Here is a 20,737-nt window from a genome sequence, read left to right as displayed (position 1 = left end):
TCTACCTTTGAGTCCGGACTGTAGTAAGGCCATCATGGAAAAGTTGGAATGTATCGACAAAAAGCTGTCTAAACTCGATCTCATCGATATTTCGGAAATCAAAACAAAAGTGGCAACACTCGAGCTAAACGTGGGTGAAGTCGACGATGTGAAAAGTCGTGTTTCAGGTGTAGAGAGGAAAGTGTAAAGTTTGTAGCCGATCAATACGAAGATTGGTAGAAAGAAAAAACTGATATTCATCGTGACCTGAATTACCTAAAAGATCAAGTTACGGGGAACATATCCACTCTTGGTAAACTTAGTCAGGAGAACTTGCAACTCAAAGAATCCATCATAGATCAAAGATGTAGATCGATGAGGGATAATCTGATTTTGGGCAACATCCCAGAAACAGAAAGTACCCCATCTTTTGAAAGTTCCGAGGTGTTACTCAGAGAGTTCATCGAATCCAAATTACACCTAGACAGCCAGAATATAAAATTCAAGAGAGTCCACAGGATTGGGCGCCCCCGTCGTCCACAAGGACCAGGTGATACAGTGAAACCAGGCCCCACATTGCTAAATTCATATATACAACTGAGAGGGACGCTGTTAAGAGATCTGCCAGAGAACTAAAGGGAACTAATTTTCAATTGCTGAAGGACCGCCTCCGTGGTGTAGTGGTTAGAGCGTCCGCCCGGAGAGCGGAAGGTCGTGGGTTCGATCCCCGACCGCGTCATACCAAAAGACGTTAAAATATCTTGTTGGTCCCTGCCTGGCGCTCGGCATTAATGGGTACAACAAGGACTGGTCGGCTCGGAGTCAGTACAATGTGTCTGAGTGGGGTATTCCTGCTTCACTGCGGCATGGTATCTCAGTGGGTTAGCACTATAAAACCAGCTTAAGTCTGGGCTAGTACATACACATACGCATGCATGTCGTCATTTGAGAGAAATATTCTCAAGTACGACGTAAAACCCAATTTCACCTCACCTCAATTGCTGAACAATTTCCTGAAGAAATCAGTAGTTACAGAAGAGATGTACTGTTACCTCTGCTGAGGGATGCAAGAACAATAAAAGAGCCTACATGTCCGTTGATAAACTCTACGTAGATAATGTGTTACAAAAAGCCCCACCCCCACCTTACCGGGTACCACAGCATGTTCCTAACACCACTCATAGAGAGGAAAACGACGGTGGTCACGAGGATGTGCCTGTACTGTGCACTTACAGTAAAGCTAAACATGACCATGCATGTTGCCCAGTGCACAAGCTAAAAATTACTCATCAGAGAAACAGTGACCCGACGAACAAGAAAAATGCACCTGTCACAGTGTCAGTGAAGATAATTGTTTTAACAATGTCACCGTAGAAAATGCCAAGAATTCTCTAGATATTGTTGGTGATGAAACTAGTTCTGACTGTGCAAATAATAGCACACTAAAACCTGTAAATAATAACTCTTTGAACGTCACAGATACAAAAACCGAGTTTGATTATGTGAACAAGTCTACATTAGAATATTTAAATGCTCCCACTTTGAATATCGCAGATATGTCACATTCAGTGAAAAATTCCTCCGTGGAATATGTAAACAATACACCTTTGATCAGAGATAATGAAATTGCATCTGACTATGGAAAGAATTGTATAACGAAACCTGTAAATAACAACCCTTTGAATTACAGAGATAAAGAAACTGCATCTAAGTGCATAAACATTTGGACACTAGAATCTGCACATGGCACCTACTTGAATATCACAGATGAAGAAATTGCATCCGATTGTGTAAACAATCACACATTAGAGTATGTAAGTAATAACTATCTGAATACATCAGATAAAGAAACTGCATCTAAATGGGTGAAAAGTCCCACAGTAGAATCTGCACATGGCACCTATTTGATTATCACAGATGAAGAAATTGCATCTGATTGTGTAAACAATCACACATTAAAGTATGTAAGTAATAACTATCTGAGTACATCAGATAAAGAAACTGCATCTAAATGGGTGGACAACCCCACAGTAGAATCTCCACATGGCACCTATTTGAATATCATAGATGAAGAAATTGCATCTGATTGTGTAAACAATCACACATTAGAGTATGTAAGTAATAACTATATGAATACATCAGATAAAGAAACTGCATCTAAATGGGTGAACAACCCTACATTAGAATTTGCACATGATAACTATATGAATATCTCAGATGAAGAAATTTGACTGTTCAAACAACTCCACTATGCAAACTGTAAATAATAGTCCTCTGAATATCATGGATAATGAAAATATAACTGATTGTGCAACCAAGACAACATTTGAAACTGTACATGACCATTCCTTGAACGTCATAGATAAGGGAAGTGTTAATAATGATTGTGTTTCTTCTGCTGCTGCGGACGGTAATGTTGATGGTGATAGTGATCTTGATGATAATGATGTTGTTGATGTTGTTGTTGTTGTTGATGATGATGATGATGATGATGATGATAATGATGATGATGCTTTTGCAAATGATTATAATCAACAGATGGTAACCTTTTTAAATCTTAATGTGTGTGGTCTAAGAAAGAGACTTGAATATGCCGAATTTACAGAGTTTATTGAGAAGTATGACATTATTGGTCTGTAAGAACCAAAACTGACATCTTTGATGATCTAAGATTAGATGGATATGAATTACATATTCATCACAGGTCTGGGTCCTTAAAGGGTCCTTCACACTTATTTCGAATTAACAGGAATCAAGGAGAATCAGTCAGAAAAAAAATATTTCCAAAATTCGAACCGCATTCGGGAGAGAATGTCTAAATAAACAAATTTTTCAAGCTTTGTAAGAATGCTGTTGGAATACTTAGAACGCACTTCGAACCCGCCTCGAATTATTCTTACTCATTCCAAATGTACTAGATAATGAATGCAGTTCGAATGAATCGGAATACAGTAGGAATAACTAGAATGCCGTTAGAATACACTAAGAATACTTAAAATGAATTTCGACTGCAGTATGAGTCCGGTTCGATTGCTACGTGAATAGCACTCGAATTTCAGTTTGAACGATCCTCGAACGCTGCACGAAGTTACATAGAATGCATTCAGAACCTTCTTGGAATGGCCACCGAATATGGGTCGAATGTTAAAGAATTAAAACAGAAAACAGGAGTATTCCACCTCAATTCCACCAGCGATCGATGTACATTCGAGGCGCATTCGGGACATTCTTGCAGGATTTGAAGTGGCTCGCTTTTTCGATTCTCCCTCGAATACGTTCAAAATACTTAGAATGCAGTAAGAATATTTAGAATGCAGTTAGAACGCACTTCAAATGCTGTTCGATATTTTTCCACTTCGAATGTACCTCGAAAGTTTTGAACATGTTCAAAACATTCGGGCTTGTTACAAGAATTGATACGAATAGTTGGAGTACATTCGGAATGGAGTAAGAAGTTTTAGAATGCAGTTCGAATTTCCAGGAATCTCCAGGAATTTTTATTCCGACGGCATTCCGGTTCATTCGGCCTCAAGTGTGAAGAGGGTATAAGAAAATCAGGTGGTATTGGTTTTGCAATCAGAAATACTTTAAAAGATTTAGTCACATGTCTAGAAGAAGAAAGCACTTATGTTCTGTGGATTAAGAGATCAAAGTCTGTGTTTCACATTGATCAGGATATGTACACTGGTATTGTTCTAAGGTTCTAAGTATGTGAATTGTAACGCATTTAATGAGATTGAACAATCCCTATTACACTATCTATCTGTCAGTGATTATGTAAGCCTTATGGGGGATTTCAATGCCAGAACAAACACTATGTGTGATTACCTTTTACTTGATAAGCACATTGTTGATGATTTCGAAATGGACGCACCACAACTTGAAAATGATATTAACCCTCTGAATATATTAGACAAACTGAGCCTACCACACCAGAGGTGCACACAAGATAAAGGTGGGGCTAACAACTTTGGGTTTAAATTGATAGAATTGTGTAAGAATTTAAATCTCTTTATTTGTAATGGAAGAGTTGGTTCAGACATAACAATCGGCAAAGCAACATGTAAAGGCAAATCTGTTGTGGACTGTGTTATTTCGTCACCATCATGTCTATGTCTTTTTGTTAATTTTGAAATAATTGATTACTCACCATTATATTCAGATGTCCACTGTCCTGTTCAATTTGTTTTAAAATCCCATTGAAACAGCACCAATGAAAGTGTCCATCCCTCGGTAAATCCAATGGAAGATAACATTACTATAGGCAAACCGTTACGATATGATACCAAAAATTCGGACCTCTACTGCAATAATATAAATGTTGATAATATCGCACGCCTCACTGAGCGTACACAATGCGCAAGCGAACGCGGTGTTGACCCAGATCTGGTCAAAGAGCTTGCAACAGACATAGCGCACGTGCTGGTGGACGCTGCACGCGAAACTTTCGGCGTCAGGAGTGTTCGCGCGAATCGTCCCAAAACAGAATAGAAAGAAAAAAGATAAACCGTGGTTTAACAATGAGTGTAGGAAAATGCGAAAATCATTCCATAAAGCTAAAAGAAAATATAAGTCACGTAACACTCCATTGAATAGAACGCACTATCATCAAACGTCAAGAGCATATAAAAAATGTACGGACAAAAGTATGCGACAATTTCAAAATGAGACCACTAAACAGTTTCGTGACCTTATGAAACACTCGCCCAAAGAATACTGGAAGCTATTGAGTAAAGGGGATATCACTGAATATGATAATACACCTGATATTGAAGCATTCTTTGAGTTCTATAAAGACATTAATGAATCCCAATCTAATGAGGATATATCAGATGATGTTGTAGATGATCAACAATATGACACTGATGTCTTAAATAAGGTCATAACGGGTGAGGAAATCCTTTCAGCAATTAAAAATCTTCAAAGAAATAAAGCTACTGGACTAGACTTTGTTGAAAATGATTATTTTATTGATGCTTCCACACATTTAAAACCACTCCTAACCCATTTCTTTAACTTGATACTTTGTTCCGGATTTGTACCAGACTGTTGGCTAAAGGGTATAATCAGACCGATATATAAGAAAAAGGGCGAACACCTAGATCCAAACTCATATAGACCAATAACAATTCTCAGTTGTTTCGGTAAACTATTCACAAGTATACTTAATGCGAGGCTCACTAAGTTTGTCGAAGTAAATAATATTTTCATTCCAGCTTAAGCAGAGTTCAGAAGAGGTTTCTCTACAAGCGACAACGTATATGCTCTACGTGCTATTAGGGAAATTTTAAAACAAACAAACGAAAACTCTATTGCGTCTTTGTTGATTTCACAAAAGCGTTCGACACTGTGTAGAGGGCTGGTCTGTGGTATAAACTGCTAAACTGTGGAATATCTGGTAAATTTCTTAACTTAGTAAAGAACATGTATAAGAATATAAAATCCACTGTCATGTTGCATAATCAAATATCCTCATTCTTCCCATGCAACACGGGAGTAAGACAAGGGGACAATCTATCGCAACTTCTGTTTTCACTTTTTATAAATGATATTGAGCCCTTTCTACTGAAACGAGGAAGTAAAGGTGTTAATCTATAATACCAAACCGAAACCGAATTGATACTTTGCCTGCAGTTTATTGTCTTGCTATATGCAGATGATGCTGTCGTATTCAGTGAAGACCCTGAAGACTTACAACAATCACTCGACACTTTTCATGTATATTGTTCACGATGGAAACTAAAAGTAAACTTGTCCAAAACCAAAATAATAGTTTTTGGAAGCGGGCCTGCTAAAAACAGTAAACTAAAATATAGATGCACGTTCGGCAATCAAACTATAGAAATTGTTGATACTTATACCTACCTTGGAATAAAGTTACACAGAAACGGGAGATTTGTAGAAGCCATTAAAGTCTTAGCAGAAAATGCAACAAAAGCTATGTTCTTATTATTAAAAAAATCACGACGAGTTAATCTACCGTTGGACTGTTTAATATCGGCATTTGACACTTTGATTGCTCCGATCCTAATGTACTGCTCTGAAATCTGGGCATTTGAAAACATAAAACTAATTGAAAAAGTTGATTTAAAATTTCTTTAATTGGACAACGTTCGTTAAGAAAATATTAAATAACTGTGGATAAGGTGATATATTTGACAATCCGTTTATGTGTTCTTCACGGTGGTTAGCTTCAAAAGTTGAAGAAATATTGAAAGTCCAGTTCCTGCAGAACTGGCATAGTTCCATTATTGAAAGCTCGAAAGGTGTGTACTATATAAAATGTTTAAAGAAAATATAAGTTTTGAAAAATACCTTTATCTACCTAAAACTTCTATTATCAATCTTGAAATTTAGAACAACAAATCACAACTTACCAGTTGAAACCGGACGCTGGTCTGATACCCCAAGAGTGGAACGTTTGTGCCATCTATGTAATTCCCCGGCGCTTGGTGATGAGTTCCACTACCTGTTCAGGTGTGAAGCCCTTCTCCAGCCGCGGTCTATACACATACGTAAAGATCTCTACGAATGGCCTAATATGTTCAAGCTAAAAAAATGTTTATCTAGCACTAGAGTAAAAAATGTGAAAAACCTGTCTAAATTCATCAACATCATCTTCAGACTAGTTGCAGCTGCATGAGAATATTGCTAACTTACTTTGTCATATTTCATTGAAAATTTCACTATAAATATGTATTTACCTTATATTGCTGTCATCTTGATTGATTATATTATCAAATGCGAATTTACATTGTACTTTTCTCATGTACCACCGTTGGTGGTTTCTCTTGAGAATAAACTGTCTGTCTGTAGGTAAATTTGCAAAGGCAATTAAATGTCCTGCTTTCATTTTGTTTAAAATGGGACTTCAATTAAATTTGGATAAGACAAATGTAGTCGTATTCAGAAAAGAGGGGAATAGTTGCCAAAATGAACAATGGACATTTGGTAGTGTAAAATTAAAAAATTGTATCGTATTATAAATATTTAGGCATCATTTTCTCATCCAGGCTGATTTGGTCAACAGCGTGTCGTACTCTTGCATTGCAGGCTTCTAAAGCTCTTTCCCTGTATACAGACGGTTCCATAACAACAAGTTCTTGTCTTTTTCGACAGCATGTAATATCTTCGATGGTAAAATTGCACCTATTTTGTTGTATGCATCGGAAATATGGGGCCTTAAATATCATGACTGTATTGAAAAGGTGCAAACATTCTATTTCAAACGTTTCTTGTGTGTTGGGAAATTCGCATCGAATAAGGCAATATTAGGCGAAATTGGTCGTATCAATATGTTTGTTTTAAGTAGACACAGAGCTGTTATATATTGGATTAAATTGTTTAGAATGGGTGTAAACAGATATCCACATCAATGTTATAACATTTTGAAGGAACTGGATGACAGAGGTAAAAGGAACTGGGTTTCAGATATCCGTCTCTTACTGTTTGCCTGTGGGTATTCACACGTATGGTTACACCAAAATGTCGGGGATGAAAAATTGTTCTTGTATGTGTTCAAGCAAAGATTAGTTGATATTTATGTCCAAAATTAGCAAGGAAATGTACAAGCTTCACATTTTTGAGAAATTATAGTCTTGTAAAATTAGGATTTTACCCTGAAGGCGTATATTACATACCTGTTTCATGATAAGACGTTACTGAAGGTATTTTGTAAATTCGAATTTCTCTACATAATTTGAATGTAAATGCAACCAGACGAAATAAGGATGCTGAAAGACAGCACACTTTATGTAACCATTGTAACAGCGGACAAGTCCAGGATGAATTTCATATTTTACTACAATGTCCAGAATTTAATGATTTGAGAATAAAGTATTTAAGATATCTCGATGGCAAATATGTATGTAAATCCCAAATGATAAATTTTATTTAATTCACAAAATAGACATACCGTTAAAGCAATAGCAACATTTCTGAAATGTGTATTCTCCAATAATGTTTGAAACAGTGTTTAAATATAGCTTTACTATTTTCTTACGACGTGACAACAAAAGTGTTGTAACAACAATTGTAACATCGGCCAGTTGGCTAATATTACTGAATAAATCTGTCTGTCTGTTACAGCAAGATACACCACCGTGGTTATTCCCAGGTGCGTGTAATCAACCCATGGCCCATGCGGTCAGCACCTTGGTGTTTTATAGTGTTATTGCAGGTGTTTCACACGCCCCCTGCTGCAGACACCGGCTAACTACCAGACCACACTGCTTCACGCGTACCTGCAGGTGCTCCATACCAAGAAACCTATTATACGGTCTCTGCAGAATATGTCGATCTTCAGAGGTGATGGGTGATGTTAAAATAAAGGAAATTTGAAAACATAAATAGTGTATAATATATGGTTTGTTGGCTGTTGCTTAAAATCTCACCAAGCATTATTTCAGATACATGCTGGTCTGTAAATAAATAGTCGCGTCTGGACCAACCAATATACAGTCATTGACATGATGAGTAGCAATCATTTGGCATGCTGAAGGCGAATATGTCCGACACTGATCAAAGTGAATGCGATAAGGCATATTGTTAGCAGACATATACAAACCCATGAAAACAAACGAAATATTTGCACTTTCTAAGGCTGATATGGTTTATCCCCTCTTGGGCACACTCTTTTTAACTTTCCGTGGCTATGTATTAGTTCACAAACGTCAGGGGTGACATGATTGTTCATATAAGGGCAAACCCAATACGGTAAGGACTGGTGTAATTTGAAAATTGTTACTGCTGCAAAAGATTAGAATGAAAGGACATTAAAATGTCAGGTTTAGGTGGGTGTGTTGGGTTCTATACCGATATTAGTAACTGTACACAACTCCTTCCATGTCGCACAGATAGAATGGACCAGTAAAACTGGGTCTGGTTGTGACAGAGCTTATCATCAATCCTGTAGCATTAAACCTAGTCTTCTTGTAAACCCTTCAGACAACATCGTCCTTAACAATAGCCTCGCGTATTGGACGACCTTCAGTTATGAAATACCATTTTTCAAGTGAATAATAACCTTTCACAAAGGAGTGACACGTCAGATTGCAGTATCAGAGATAAAACGGTCTAAACATAACGTTATTTGTCAAGGATTTCTCACAACCGGTCGTCAGGCACTATTTTAGAATCCCAGTTTCAGTCATTGGATGTTGATTTCACCATCATCCCCCAACGGAGGTGATACCTAATCAGGTATAATCACAAACAAACAAAGTAATGGGAGGGGGAGTGGTTAACACGTTATGGTCTAAATCGCCAACGAGGGATTGTTTCAGTCTGGCCTACATTCCACGGATTTTTAAAGTCATGGGATCAGATATACACTACTTATGTACATAACCCCCGATAGCATCTCGTCCTGTAACGCTACCCCTACCACAGTACATTGAAAATCAGTGTTATTCAAGAAATTGTCCACCCTTTTCTCGTTTGACAGGATTGATTAAAGTATGTTAAGATGTTGCGAGACATTTATAATTCAAGGTTTTAGAATCGTAATATTACGATCGTGACTTTAAATGATTTATTCCTCTTGATTAAATGTAATTCTGTTTCATCACTTATACTGTTCATACAGTGTGAAGTGAATTATGACGAAGTTTAGAATCAAAGTTTCTTCTATCCCCTTCTGTACCGTAATAAAATGTAGTTTTGCCTTCAGCTATTATAGTTTCAGCACGAAGCCGCCATTATCGGTAAGATAAAGCACCTTGGGTCACAAAACAAACCAGATGTATTTTACTGAACATTTACACAACATGAAAAGGTGTCATCCGTTTGTCTGTCACGAAGTCTGTATATTCTAGATAAGTCAAAACGAAAACACGTGATTGTAGCTGCAGATGGCGCGTATCCCAGTCGCGCATCGGTACACAATACAACGAAAGCCAGTCTACACGACACAAACATTGCTGCCAATATCCACACCAGGCACACATCATTACCTGTAATTGGTGACGAGGAAGATCTGAAAATGTTTCTGGCCCGCAGAGATTACCATTACCCCCTGCTTGTCCCTAAACACATTCTGGGCCACACCGATCAATATTACCCCATGCCTGTCCCTGAACAGATTCTGGGCTACACCGATCAATATGACCCCATGCCTGTCCCCTAAACAGTTTCTGGGCCACACCGATCGTCATTACCCCCTCGCCTGTCCCCAACCAGATCCTGCGTCACCCAGATCGTCATTACCCCCTCGCCTGTCCCTAAACAGATTCTCCGTCACCCATATCGCCATTACCCCCTTGCCTGTCCCCGAACTGATTCTGCGTCACCCAGGTCGCCATTAATAATAATAATAATAATGGCACTTATATTGCGCTATATCCACGCCATGAAGGTATGCTCAAAGCGCATTGCCTCAAACGATGGAAACAGAGGCAGTCGAGTTCTCCAAGGTGGTATGAGTTGTGTATCTTTTAGGTATAGTGCTTGAAAAGGTAGGATTTAGGACTGGATTTAAAAGTTTCAAGAGATGGAATCAACTTCAGTGATTCGGGTAGAGAGTTCCACAGAGTAGCGGCTGAGACAGAAAAGGATCTGGAGCCGAAAGTTTTAAGTTTGGTGACAGGCACCCGAAGGAGGTGTTGTTGACTAGAGCGTAGAGTTCTTGAAGGGAGGTATGAGACAGTCAGATCACTCAGATAGGCAGGTCCAGTACCATGGACAGCTTGGTAGGTGAGTGAGAGTATTTTGAAAATGATTCGCTCAGGAATGCGAAGCCAGTGAAGCGAGTTTAGCACTGGTGTGATGTGTGCCTTTATGTTCGTCCGAGTGACCAATCTGGCAGCATAGTTTTGGATGTGCTGCAGACGTCTGATTTGTTGTTTGGTGATTCCATAGAGTAAACTGTTACAATAGTCTAATCGAGAGAATATCAGAGTTCTCATGAGGCAGCTGCGTCTCTCGTCAGCAAATTTCTGATGGCACTGATGTTCCTCAGGTGGTAATGACTGACCTTGCAGCAGTGGCTCACGTGATCTTCCATGGATAGCGAGGAGTCAAGGTACACACCGAGGTACCCCCTTGCTTGTCCCCGAACTGATTCTGGGTCACCCAGATCGCCATTAACCCCTTGACTGTCCCCGACCAGATCCTGCGTCACCAAGATCGCCATTACCCCCTTTCCTGTCCCGAACAGATCCTGCGTCACCCAGATCGTCATTACCCCCTTGCCTGTCCCCGAACAGATCCTCCGTCACCTAGATCGCCATTACTCCCTGCCTGTCCCTGAACTGATTCTCCGTCACCCAGATCGCCATTACTCCCTGCCTGTCCCTGAACTGATTCTCCGTCACCCAGATCGCCATTACCCCCTTGCCTGCCCCGAACAGATTCTCCGTCACCCAGATCGCCATTACTCCCTGCCTGTCCCTGAACTGATTCTCCGTCACCCAGATCGCCATTAACCCCTTGCCTGTCCCCAACCAGATCCTGTGTCACCCAGATCGCCATTACCCCCTCGCCTGTCCCGAACAGATTCTGAGTCACCCAGATCGCCATTACCCCCTTGCCTGTCCCCAAACAGATTCTGCGTCACCCAGATCGCCATTACTCCCTGCCTGTCCCTGAACTAATCCCGCGTAGCTGAGATCCACATGTTGTGTATTGTGCCCGGGGGATGTCGAACGTTGCTTCAACTATCTCCTGAACATAGCAAAAATATTCCTACCGAGAGGAGATACCATGTTCTACACGATTGACGTGTCAAATTGTGCACACTGATATAAAGTTGAGGTCAGAACAGTAGCATGAAGTTGACCTTAAGGAGTGTATCTCTGCAATTTTAAGCTTGTTCTGAGAAAAGGATTGGTCTGTGCAGATAGTTAAAAGGTTTGACGACAGCCTGCTGGACACTTTCACTTGCTGACAACATGAGAGCAGTTCTATTCCTCGTCTTTGCTTCAGTGCTGCTTCTGGCGGCTGTTGGTGAGTATTTGATACAACCTTCCTACAACCAGTGATACATCCTTCCTACAACCAGCGATACAACCAGTGACACTGTCCAATTAACACTAGTATTAGGTAAGGCTACAAACCTTAATTCAAATGAACGATTCGTTTATTAGCATATGTTAGTCGTATTGTGTAAGGTCAATGCTGACTTGAACATTTCTTGCACAAAAGATACTTGATGTTCACCAAATTAAAGCAGGCAAGGTAGAGTCTCGGATGGACCATTCGGTAGAACAATGTGTGTGCCACTACCAAGGTAGTTTACTCTCATGACGACTCACGTCCCACGTCGGACACGGATCCTTTGTATGAAGTATTTACCATACGTCAAATACAGAACGTCTAACTTGTGTTGCCACACAGACCTATATCATAAATGAACCCTTCACTGTGTACTACAATGGCGGATCAGAGGGGTTCAGGGGTTAGACACCCCCACCCCCACCCCACCCCCTTTTGAAAATGACTTAAGACCACATTGACTTTGCAGATGCCCAAAGTTGTGGGCGATTCGACCGTTGTGTGCAGGACCGGATCTGTGACATCGAGTGCCCCGGATGTAGGGGAACGACGGATTGTGAACACTCCGGGTCATTAATCGGACACTGCGTTTGTAAAAAGTAACTTGGATCAAATAGTTAAAACCTGCTAATGTTAACGGCGCCATGCTGTTTGACACATCATGGTAAACATTATAGCGGAAATCTCAAGATAAATAAATACATTGTAGAATTTATAGGTATAATGTCCATCTAATCCTGCCATCGTTCATGTCTCGTCAAAAGAATGGGATTATATTGTATCATTAGAGCACGCGGGTCTCATATCACACAAAGTAGGGTTTCATGTTATACAGAGAAGTTAAGTGTGTCCATTCAAAGACTTGATACTTGTCAGTGAGTTCTACATGTGGATTTAACAAAGTGTGCAGGTCATTTACCTTACTGTTCTCTTCTTTCTCAGCTGAACATGGAACACAGTGGAAGCCATTGACCAAGACAGTTTGCTTTGGGAATAAAAGAAACTTCCACTAGTAATATGTATTGAGTATTTATTCAGATGTAGTGCAAGCCGGAGATTCTTCATTGTGGCATGTTCTGATGAACAGGAAAGATTTAGCTCAGTATACACACTCAGTATAATCTGTATGACAAAGCCTTGATCTTGTTATTTGCTGTTCAACGCCACACTCGATCAGCAATATTCGAACTACCTGACAACGGTCTGTAAATTATCTGGATCTGACAATCTAGTGCTTGAAATCATGTGCGTCGATCAAGGTAAATGGGTCACGATGACATGCATCAACCAAGTCGGTGAGTGTAGCCACCCGATTACTGGCAGTCAACACCAGGAGTATATATTCCACAAACTCTGTCTCCCTCAAACAGAAATGTCTAAACTTCCAACCTACAGCCACACATGTAAACCTATCCCTCATATAACAAGGTTATAACCCTTCAAATTACAGAGGTATTTCACTACTGGACAGTATTGGGAAACTTTTTACATTGATTCTAGAACGGCGTTTAAGGACATGGATAGATATAAATAATTTACTATCAAAAGCACAAGCTGGATTCCGACCGAATTATGCTACAGATGTTAATATTTTTATTTTGCAGGCTTTATGTACCAAATATTGGTCTAAACCGAAAGGTCGTTTTTACTGTGCTTTTGTAGATTTCAAGAAAGCATTTGATTATGTGAACAGGAAAAAGTTATTGTACTTGTTATTAAGTAAAGGTTGCCATGGCAAAATGTTCCGGATTTGGGAAAATATGTATACATCTGTTAAAGCTTCTGTCAAGATTGGAACTTGCCAAACACAGTCATTTTTTACCTCCAGTGGTGTTCGTCAAGGCTGTATCCTCAGCCCCATATTTTAAATTTTTTTATAAATGAATTAGTACATGAACTGTATGAAAAATGTTCCCAAGGTATATTTGTATCTCAGGATATAATCGATATTATGCTGCTTCTGTTTGCCGATGATGTTGTTCTATTCTCCTATACTGTCGTAAATTTGCAAAGGCAATTAGATGTCCTGCTTTCATTTTGTTTAAAATGGAGACTTCAATTAAATTTGGATAAGACAAATGTAGTCGTATTCAGAAAAGAGGGAATAGTTGCCAAAAATGAACAATGGACATTTGGTAGTGTAAAATTAAAAATTGTATCGTATTATAAATATTTAGGCATCATTTTCTCATCCAGGCTGATTTGGTCAACAGTGTGTCGTACTCTTGCATTGCAGGCTTCTAAAGCTCTTTTCCCTGTATACAGACTGTTCCATAACAACAAGTTCTTGTCTTTTTCGACAGCATGTAATATCTTCGATGGTAAAATTGCACCTATTTTGTTGCATGCATCGGAAATATGGGGCCTTAAATATCATGACTGTATTGAAAAGATGCAAACATCCTATTTCAAACGTTTCTTGTGTGTTAGGAAATTCGCATCGAATAAGGCAATATTAGGCGAAATTGGTCGTATCAATATGTTTGTTTTAAGTAGACACAGAGCTGTTAAATATTGGATTAAATTGTTTAGAATGGGTGTAAACAGATATCAACATCAATGTTATAATATGTTGAAAGAACTGGATGACAAAGGTAATATGAACTGGGTTTCAGATATCCGTCTCTTACTGTTTGCCTGTGGGTATTCACACGTATGGTTATACCAAAATGTTGGAGATAAAAAATTGTTCTTGTATGTGCTCAAGCAATGATTAGTTGATATTTATGTCCAAAATTGGCAAAGAAATGTACAAGCTTCACATTTTTTGAGAAATTATAGTCTTGTAAAATTAGGATTTTACCCTGAAGCGTATATTACATACCTGTTTCATGATAAGACGTGACTGAAGGTATTTTGTAAATTCCGAATTTCTCTACATAATTTGAATGTAAATGCAACCAGACGAAATAAGGATGCTGAAAGACAGCACACGTTATGTAACCATTGTAACAGCGGACAAGTCCAGGATGAATTTCATATTTTACTACAATGTCCAGAATTTAATGATTTGAGAATAAAGTATTTAAGATATCTCGATGGCAAATATGTATGTAAATCCCAAATGATAAATATATTTAATTCACAAAATAGACATACCGTTAAAGCAATAGCAACATTTCTGAAATGTGTATTCTCCAAAAATGTTTGAAACAGTGTTTAAATATAGCTTTTCTATTTTCTTACGACGTGACAACAAAATTGTTGTAACAACAATTGTAACATCGGCCAGTTGGCCAATATTACTGAATAAATCTGTCTGTCTGTCTGTTACAACAAGATACACCACCGTGGTTATTTCCAGGTGCGTGTAATCAACCCATGGCCCATGCGGTCAGCACCTTGGTGTTTTATAGTGTTATTGCATGTGTTTCACATGCCCCCTGCTGCAGACACCGGCTAACTACCAGACCACACTGCTTCACGCGTACCTGCAGGTGCTCCATACCAAGAAACCTATTATACGGTCTCTGCAGAATATGTCGATCTTCAGAGGTGATGGGTGATGTTAAAATAAAGGAAATTTGAAAACATAAATAGTGTATAATATATGGTTTGTTGGCTGTTGCTTAACATCTCACCAAGCATTATTTCAGATACATGCGGGTCTGTAAATAAATAGTCGCGTCTGGACCAACCAATATACAGTCATTGACATGATGAGTAGCAATCATTTGGCATGCTGAAGGCGAATATGTCCGACACTGATCAAAGTGAACGCGATGTTGGTAACTGAAAGGCATATTGTTAGCAGACATATACAAACCCATGAAGACAAACGAAATATTTGCACTTTCTAAGGCTGATATGGTTTATCCCCTCTTGGGCACATTCTTTCTAACTTTCCGTGGCTATGTATTAGTTCACAAACGTCAGGGGTGACATGATTGTTCATATAAGGGCAAACCCAACATGTTAGGGACTGGTGTAATTTGAAAATTGTTACTGCTGCAAAAGATTAGAATGAAGGGACATTAAAATGTCAGGTTTAGGTAGGTGTGTTGGGTTTTATACCGATATTAGTAACTGTACACAACTCCTTCCATGTCGCACAGATAGAATGGACCAGTAAAACTGGGTCTGGTTGTGACAGAGCTTATCATCAATCCTGTAGCATTAAACCTAGTCTTCTTGTAAACCCTTCAGACAACATCGTCCTTAACAATAGCCTCGCGTATTGGACGACCTTCAGTTATGAAATACCATTTTTCAAGTGAATAATAACCTTTCACAAAGGAGTGACACATCAGATTGCAGTATCAGAGATAAAACGGTCTAAACATAACGTTATTTGTCAAGGATTTCTCACAACCGGTCGTCAGGCACTATTTTAGAATCCCAGTTTCAGTCATTGGATGTTGATTTCACCATCATCCCCCAACGGAGGTGATACCTAATCAGGTATAATCACAAACAAACAAAGTAATGGGAGGGGGAGTGGTTAACACGTTATGGTCTAAATCGCCAACGAGGGATTGTTTCAGTCTGGCCTTCATTCCACGGATTTTTAAAGTCATGGGACACGCCAGAATCGTAATATTACGATCGTGACTTTAAATGATTTATTCCTCTTGATTAAATGTAATTCTGTTTCATCACTTATACTGTTCATACAGTGTGAAGTGAATTATGACGAAGTTTAGAATCAAAGTTTCTTCTATCCCCTTCTGTACTGTAATAAAATGTAGTTTTGCCTTCAGCTATTATAGTTTCAGCATGAAGCCACCATTATCAGTAAGATAAAGCACCTTGGGTCACAAAACAAACCAGATGTATTTTACTGAACATTTACACAACATGAAAAGGTGTCATCCGTTTGTCTGTCACGAAGTCTGTATATTCTAGATAAGTCAAAACGAAAACACGTGATTGTAGCTGCAAATGGCGCGTATCCCAGTCGCGCATCGGTACACAATACAACGAAAGCCCTGCTTGTCCCTAAAGAGATTCTGGGCCACACAGATCAATATGACCCCATGCCTGTCCCTGAACAGATTCTGGGCTACACCGATCAATATGACCCCATGCCTGTCCCCTAAACAGATTCTGGGCCACACCGATCGTCATTTCCCCCTCGCCTGTCCCCAACCAGATCCTGCGTCACCAAGATCGTCATTACCCCCTCGCCTGTCCCCGAACAGATTCTGCGTCACCCAGATCGTCATTACCCCTTTGCCTGTCCCTGAACAGATTCTCCGTCACCCAGATCGCCATTACCCCCTTGCCTGTCCCCGAACAGATTCTGCGTCACCCAGATTGCCATTACCCCCTTGGCTGTCCCCGAACAGATTCTCCGTCACCCATTTCGCCATTACCCCCTTTCCTGTCCCCGAACAGATCCAGATCGCCATTAACCCCTTCCTGTCCCCAACCAGATCCTGCGTCACCCAGATCGCCATTACCCCCTGCCTGTCCCGAACAGATTCTTCGTCACCTAGATCTCCATTACCCCCTGCCTGTCCCCGAACAGATTCTCGTCACCCAGATCGTCATTACCCCTTGCCTGTCCCGAACAGATTCCGCGTCACCCAGATCGCCATTACCCCTGGCTGTCCCTGAACAGATTCTACCGTCACCCATATCGCCATTACCATTTACCTGTCCCGAACAGATTCTGCGTCTGCCCAGGTCGACATTTACCCCTGCCTGTCCCCGAACAGATTCTGCGTCACCCAGATCGCCATTACCCCTTGCCTGTCCCAGAACAGATTCTCCGTCACCTAGATCGCCATTACCCCCTTGCCTGTCCCCGAACAGATTCTCCGTCACCCAGATCGCCATTACTCCCTGCCTGTCCCCGAACTGATTCTGGGTCACCCAGATCGCCATTAACCCCTTGACTGTCCCCAACCAGATCCTGCGTCACCCAGATCGCCATTATCCCCCTTCCTGTCCCGAACAGATTCTGAGTCACACATATCGCCATGCGCTTTGCCCGATGCGAACAGTTCCTCCGTCACCCATATCGCCATCGCCATTCCCCCTGCCTGTCCTGAACAGATTCTGCGTCACCCAGATCGCCATTAATAATAATAATAATAATATTGGCACTTATGTTGCCGCTATATCCACGCCATGAAGGTATGCTCAAAGCGCATTGCCTCAAACGATGAAAAAGAGGCAGTCGAGTTCATCAAGGTGAAATTTATGAGTTGTGTATCTTTTAAGGTATAGTGCTTGAAAGGTGGGATTTAGGACTGGATTTAAAGTTTCAAGAGATGGAATCAACTTCAGTGATTCGGGTAGAAGTTCCACAGGTAGCGGCTGAGACAGAAAGGATCTGGAGCCGAAAGTTTTAAGTTTGGTGACAGGCACCGAAGGAGGTGTTGTTGACTAGGAGCGAGAGTTCTTGAAGGGAGGTATGAGACAGTCAGATCACTCAGATAGGCAGGTCCAGTACCATGGACAGCTTGTTGATGAAGTGAGTGAGAGTATTTTGAAAATGATTAGGCTCAGGAATGCTTGAAGCCAGTGAAGAAGTTTAGCTCTGGTGTGATGTGTGCCTTTATGTTCGTCCGAGTGACCAATCTGGCAGCATAGTTTTGGATGTGCTGCAGACGTCTGATTTGTTGTTTGGTGATTCCATAGAGTAAACTGTTACAATAGTCTAATCGAGAGAATATTAGAGATCTCACGGGGGAGGCAGCTGCGTCTCTCGTCAGCAAATGTCTGATGGCACTGATGTTCCTCAGGTGGTAATGACTGACCTTGCAGCAGTGGTTCACGTGATCTTCCATGGATAGCGAGGAGTCAAGGTACACACCGAGGTACCCCCTTGCTTGTCCCCGAACTGATTCTGGGTCACCCAGATCGCCATTAACCCCTTGACTGTCCCCAACCAGATCCTTCGTCACCCAGATCGCCATTACCCCCTTTCCTGTCCCGAACAGTTCCTGCGTCACCCAGATCGCCATTACCCCCTTGCCTGTCCCTGAACAGATTCTCCGTCACCCAGATCGCCATTACTCCCTGCCTGTCCCGAACAGATTCTGAGTCACCCAGATAGCCATTACCTCCTTGCCTGTCCCCAAAACAGATCCTGCGTCACCCAGATCGCCATTACTCCCTGCCTGTCCCTGAACTAATCCTGCGTAGCTGAGATCCACATGTTGTGTATTGTGCCCGGGGGATGTCGAACGTTGCTTCAACAATCTCCTGAACATAGCAAAAATATTCCTACCGAGAGGAGATACCATGTTCTACACGATTGTCGTGTCATGGGACAGTGTGAAGAATATGTATTTCTTCTTTTGTTTTGAGTTTAAATCAAATTGTGCACACTGATATAAAGTTGAGGTCAGAACAGTAGCATGAAGTTGACCTCAAGGAGCGTATCTCTGCAATTTTAAGCATGTTCTGAGAAAGGATTGGTCTGTGCAGATAGTTAAAAGGTTTGACGACAGCCTGCTGGACACTTTCACTTGCAGACAACATGAGAGCAGTTCTATTCCTCGTCTTTGCTTCAGTGCTGCTTCTGGCGGCTGTTGGTGAGTATTTGATACAACCTTCCTACAACCAGTGATACACCTTTCCTACAACCAGCGATACAACCAGTGACACTGTCCAATTAACAATAGTATTCGGTAAAACTACAAACCTTAATTCAAATGAACGACTCGTTTATTAGCATATGTTAGTCGTATGTGTGTCAATGTCTGACTTGAACATTTCTTGCACAAAAGATGCTTGATGTTTCAAATTAAAGCAGGCAAGGTACTGGCTCGGATGGATCATTCGGTAGAACAATGTGTGTGCCACTACCAAGGTAGTTTACTCTCATGACGACTCGCGTCCCACGTCCGACACGGATCCTTTGTATGAAGTATTTACCATACGTCAAATACAGAACGTCTAACTTGTGTTGCCACACAGACCTATATCATAAATGAACCCTTCAGTGTGTACCTACAATGGCGGATCCAGAGGGGGGTTCAGAAGTTCTTTTGAGAAAATGACTTAAGACCACATTGAAGATTTTGTTTTTGCGTTGGCGAACCCCCCCCTTTCAAAATTCCTGGATCCGCCTGGTACTAACGTCGATATACGGGACTTTGCAGATGCCCAAAGTTGTGGGCGATTTGACCGTTGTGTGCAGGACCGGATCTGTGACATCGATTGCCCCGGATGTAAGGGAACGACGGATTGTGAACACTCCGGGCCATTAATCGGACACTGCGTTTGTAAAAAGTAACTTGGATCAAATAGTTAAAACTTGCTAATGTTAACGGCGCCATGCTGTTGGACACATCACGGTAAACATTATAGCGGAAATCTCAAGATAAATAAATACATTGTAGAATTTATAGGTATAATGTCCATCTAATCCTGCCATCGTTCATGTCTCGTGTAAAGAATGGGATTATATTGTATCATTAGAGCACGTTGGTCTCATATCACACAAAGTAGGGTTTCATGTTATACAAGAAGTTAAGTGTGTCCATTCAAGACTTGATACTTGTCAGTGAGTTCTACATGTGCATTTAACAAAGTGTGCAGGTCATTTACCTTTACTGTTCTCTTCTTTCTCCGGCTGAACATGGAACACAGTGGAAGCCATTGACCAAGAAAGTTTGCTTTGGGAATAAAACTTCCACAAGTAATATGTATTGGTATTTATTCAGATGTAGTGCAAGCCGGAGATTCTTCATTGTGGCATGTTCTGATGAACAGGAAAGATTTAGCTCAGTATACACACTCAGTATAATCTGTATGACAAAGCCTTGATCTTGTTATTTGCTGTTCAACGCCACACTCGATCAGCAATATT

General features: G+C 40.6%; 1 protein-coding gene and 1 long non-coding RNA gene across 2 annotated transcripts in view; one reads left to right on the top strand and one right to left on the bottom strand.

Annotated features, from left to right (window-relative positions):
* Positions 1-20,737, bottom strand: part of LOC124279023 (puratrophin-1-like) — a 273,201-nt gene that overhangs the window by 216,809 nt on the left and 35,655 nt on the right. The window lies entirely within an intron of this gene.
* LOC124279029 lies at positions 11,781-12,986 on the top strand. The gene is made up of 3 exons (XR_006899270.1): positions 11,781-11,922; positions 12,440-12,569; positions 12,913-12,986. It is a non-coding gene; the product is annotated as an uncharacterized LOC124279029 (long non-coding RNA).

This window comes from Haliotis rubra, unplaced genomic scaffold (assembly GCF_003918875.1).
Source record: "Haliotis rubra isolate DU_JTF1 unplaced genomic scaffold, ASM391887v1 Scf245, whole genome shotgun sequence".
NCBI lineage: Eukaryota > Metazoa > Mollusca > Gastropoda > Lepetellida > Haliotidae > Haliotis > Haliotis rubra.
Note: the sequence above shows the minus strand (reverse complement) of the source record. Positions and strands in the feature narration are given on the sequence as shown.